Source organism: Haliotis cracherodii, unplaced genomic scaffold (assembly GCF_022045235.1).
Source record: "Haliotis cracherodii isolate W230 unplaced genomic scaffold, xgHalCrac1.p SCAF_3, whole genome shotgun sequence".
In the NCBI taxonomy this organism is placed as follows: Eukaryota; Metazoa; Mollusca; class Gastropoda; order Lepetellida; family Haliotidae; genus Haliotis; species Haliotis cracherodii.
The window spans coordinates 50,755,894-50,761,118 of NW_027266286.1; positions in this window are offsets into that span (position 1 = coordinate 50,755,894).

Below are 5,225 nucleotides of genomic sequence, written 5' to 3' on the forward strand. Positions count from 1 at the left end.
TTGGAAAAATGCTAGTTAGAAATGAAAACCGAAGACATAAAGTTGTGGAACCGAGGCGAGCGGGAAAAAAACAGGCGAGCGAGCCTTGTACGTTTGCTGTTTCATTCCTTCTCGGCCTTCGGTTTCAAAGGGTAGTTCGGACAATGAATATGCGGGAATGTCGCTAAATGTCCTGTGCATGACGATACACATGGGCAGAAAGGAAATTCCCTCAACTGGAATATTGGGAGTCCCCGACATTCCGCATTAATAGTGAGTGAGTAAGGTTTTACACCGCTTTTAGCAATATTCCAGCAATATCACGGCGGGGACACCACGAATGGGCTTCACATCCGCAGTAATAAAATTAGTGCGCCTCGGTGGGCGTGGCTTAATGTTTGTACATTCACTGGGAAGTGAATGCAATAACACGTGACCAGTTCAGCTATTCAGTATGCAGACATTTCAATGAACACAAAGGAAATTCAATAATTGCATGACTTTTATGAAATTTGAAGAAAACTTAATACTATATGAATCCCACTAGGGCCCTGTACAGCTTATATATCTATAGTCGGCAGGCTTTATCAATGCATCTATGCAACCCTAATACAAAGCACTGAAACAGTATACACAAAGAACATAACTTTATTCTGACACACTTACGAAATAATAATGATGGTACATGTATATTAAGGGATAATTATTCCTTTTCGAACTTTATACATATGAATTAAAACATGAATGATTAGGTAGTTCTTACTAACATGTATAGTTTTCACACTGGCAGAGTGTTTCTATTGAACGAATACATGTATTTCCTATTAAGCATTGTAGAACTAGCTATGATACATTTACACATCACAGCTATATGCAAAAGACAAATATACTCCAAAGTACTGTAAAGTATATTAAAAATGAATGTTCCTTTTTATTTTGGAAACACACCATATGCCCCCGAAGATTCTGACATTGACAAAATATACACAACCACTATTAATGACAACTTCATTATTTCATAATTCCTACCAATTACCCAATATTAACAACTTACAAAATATGCTGTGAAATTGTTACATTGAGTGAGGCTGACGAAACTAGACGGCACATCACATGACCAGGTGTCCATTGTTAGTAAGTATGGTTTGTGCTGTCAGGAATGGAATTTGGCGAAGAAGTTTGTCTTAAGTTTCAGGTATATGGATGATTTGATCTCAATTGTGGTCAAATAGTCAATTCCCTTCCACTGATTTACCCAGCTGTCTGGCAATACAAGAGACCAGTGAAACCACCTCGTCCGTTTTATAATTAGATCTACGCATAAAATACATACACATGAACATTGTACTAAACAGTTGGATAGCTTTGCTTAGTAAATAGTGAGTTCAGGAAACGCGAGACTACCAGAACACACAAAAAGATTATTTGAGATTTCGAAAACGATTTAAAGATCATGTCCAGATAGGCTTGACTTTTGTTTGTATTCAGATACAAATATGATAGTAATAAATGTATTTAACACCAACATAAACTATGAAATTATGATTGCAGGTAGTTGGTTCTGTATGAATTTGAGTTAAGTATAGTAATAAAAACACCTAGCAGGTTTGACAGATTAATACATGTGCATTACATGGTGCTTTTGATGCTATGGTGCTTTTGATGCTATGGTGCTTTTGATGCTATTTTGCTTTTGTATTGCACATGTTTAAGAAACTTGTGATACCACAAGCAGAAAGCGCTCACAAGATATTTTGGAAATTTACTGTTTACCCACAACATATTGATGCAAAATACATACATTATAAAGGGGCACTGCCCGACGTCAAGATTGTCAGATTGTGCGACAGCATCTTCAAGATCGCTTTGTTAGTCCTGCGGAAACTGCTCGACAGAACCTGGGGACACACCAGCGACACATTAGTGCGGACACCGTGCGTCGACGATTGACGAGCAGGCACCTCCACTGTCACAGGCCACACCGAGGACCCAGTCTGACCATGCAGTGACCTGCCCTCAGTCCCGATTTAAATCCCATTTAGCACCCTGGGACGAGATTCAAAGACGGCTGAATGACGTCCGACCAAGGCCGACAACTGCAGCTAAACTGCGTCAGGCGTTCCTCAGAGTGTGGGCTCAAGTGCCTATGGCCTTCATCAAACGCCTCATCTATTCCATGTATCGACGTTGCACAGCAGTCATCAATGCACATAACGGACCAACGAGATACTTACTTGTGATGCCATTTTCTCAGAGACTAGTGTTGTGTTTCACTTTAAGAACATTCGATACTTTAATGTCTCCCTTGATGATCGGTTTCGCCAAGTTTCATCTTATTAATATGTCTCAAAGTATGTTTACAATGTTTGGACAAATAAGGTTTCTAACATTCACATATCTATCCATGGTGACGTTTCTTTTGCGCTTCAGTATATATATATATAAATAAAATTGTTGGAGTGTATAAGTAAAACTAGGTATGCAGTTGTTTGCTGATGCCATAATCATTATTGATAGCACAGTGCCCGGGTTAGGGAAACAGATAAAATAAGTTGGCATATATTCTGACAAGAGTCAGTTACTGATAAGTAAGGATAGAACTAAAATTGTATTGTTAAAGTAAGGTGGACCTCTTAAATAGTATGAAAACTACTTTCATGACTTTAATTATTAGCATAAGATTCAATATTGATTTTAGTCACGAAAAGTCAACCACTAACAACATAAATGCTAACGACGTCAACATCGTAGATCAAGGCAAGGGCGTCCACTCGCCTATTCTAGCTAGTCTAGCTTCTACCCTTGCCACATCAAGTAAAGTTTCCTGTGCTAAATATGATAGTCCAATCTGAGAAGGTTTCATAAAATCAACATCCGGGTTCCGAAAGCATGGCTGATGACAGTAAGCTCGTCGAATTTGCGCTGAAGTTCTTTCAACAATTAAGCGAAGACAAATATTTTCTCAGTCTTTCTCAGTCATTATTTTAAATCTGTTCACTCATGTACTGTGCTTGTAAGCAGTACGACGATGAGAACAGTCATTAAAAGAGCACTAAACTATGGCTTCTTCCCGGCTGTATAACACTGCCCGCTAGGGCTCACTTCCACTTCGCTCAAGTCGAATTGCTCGCTAATGCAAATGAGCGTGACACGAAAAAGGGCTACCGTCTGTAGGACAGCGAAAATAAACTCTGAGGCAATATCTGTACGCGTTTCTCAACACTGATCGGTTGCCCGTGATCTGTGACGACAGCTGCAGAGGTGGAGGGTTAAACTATGAAACATGGATGACAAGCAGTAGAATATTAATTGATGTATTATATGCAATTTGCTTGAAAAATAAGGGTCACTGCTGTTGAGTATATGAACTGAAATTTATTGTTACAAAAATAATACGCACAGATATTTTCTGTATACCAAACTACATAATTGTACATACACATTTACACACGCAGATGAATTTGCCAGGTGAAAGGTAATTGTAAGCATCGTCCACTCAAATGCCAGGATTCAAGGGGATTACCCCTCACTGTCAACGAGGTTTTCAGTTGGCAACTTGCTGGTCAGAGGCACAGTTTGTTGGGTTGCTGGCGCTAATTGGCTTCTGGTGATTACGCTGTCGAATTAAATGGCTCCGGTTAGATGACTGAACGTTGGAGTGATGTTTCCCTTTCAAGTATATAGAAACATGTCAAGACAAACTGTATCCATTTTTGCCGCAAATATAAACCGCATAAGGACCCTGAACTATTTTTGGCTGGCTTTCCTATTACAGTTGTTAAGGAAGCCAAGTTCTTGGGTATTATTTTTGATAATCCTTTAACTCTTTTACCACATATAAATATCTGAAGACTAAATGTCTGAAGGGAATTGACTTGTGGAAAGTCGTTTCTCATTCAAAATGGGGAGGGGATCAGAAAACCCTCCTTCATTTATATTGTTCTCTCATCCGTTCCAAACTCGATTATGGCTCCATCATTTATGACTCAGCCTGTGAAAGCAACTTAAAATTATTAGATTCAGTACATCATCATAGACCTGAGGCTTTGTCTTGGTGCCTTTAGAACATCACCAGTTGATAGTTTATATGTAGAGGCTGATGAGCCATCTCTCAAACAACGTCGAATTAAACTGTCGTTGCAATATGTGACTAATACGATTGTGTGTTTAATCCCATGTATGAACATTTATTCTAATCAAAACAAAAACTTGTTCCTCCTCTAGGGTTCAGAATTAAGCCACAGATTATCGCAGCTAATATTGATCTTTCTACTATCTCACCATACCGGTTACTGTCTACGCCTCCTTGGCAACCAGTCAAACCGGAGGTAGACCTAACACTAACTACCCTAAAAAAGCTGACACAAACCAATTTGACAAGAATATGCCCAAATGCGTTCAAAATATGATACTTACCGCTCTATTTTTACCGATGGCTCCATGGATGGTGTCAAAGTTTCAAGTGCCACTGTCATTGGATCTAAAATGGTTTCTTCGAGAATCCCAGGTAATAGTTATATATTTTTACAGCTGAGGCCAATGCTATTCTTATAGCATTGGACTACATTCAAAATCAATCATCTCAATAGTTCATCATCTTTTCTGATTCCTTGTCATGCCTTCGGGCAATATATAATTGTTCATCAATGACTAATTGACTGAAAACTTCTTCGTTTTAATATTGCTCAGGTTTGTTTTATGTCTACACTGTGATATTTACCTTACTGTTTTGCTGTCTTTTGTCGACGGGAATGTTCTAATAATAAACTTGTTCTCATCGCGATATGGCTGCAATATTGCCGATGCGATGTAAACTTATAACTCACTCACTCAAGTATTAGATTGATATAAAGACAGGTGACATCGAACAAGTTTCTTTGTATAGCTGCAGATATATGGGGTATGGTTACTTTAAGTGGATATTCAGGGATACATTCCTCGAACTAGGAAATTTCCTGATATTATATAGATAACGTTGGTCGGTTGCAATTACCACATTTACATTTTGTTTTAATTAATTTGCTGTCACATTGAACAGAATAATTCTTTTCGTTGGGAACTTCTTTGATGGAGACAGATAAGAGTAAGTCGCTGTTTTGACAAACCTTTTCATTTGTCGGCGTGTATATGTTACAGTCAATGTGTAAAATGTGATTCGACTAGGGAATTATAAAAAAGTCTAAATATTTCAGTCATTTTACAAATTGACTGACAGATCTGTCCATATATTTAACAGATTGTCTTAA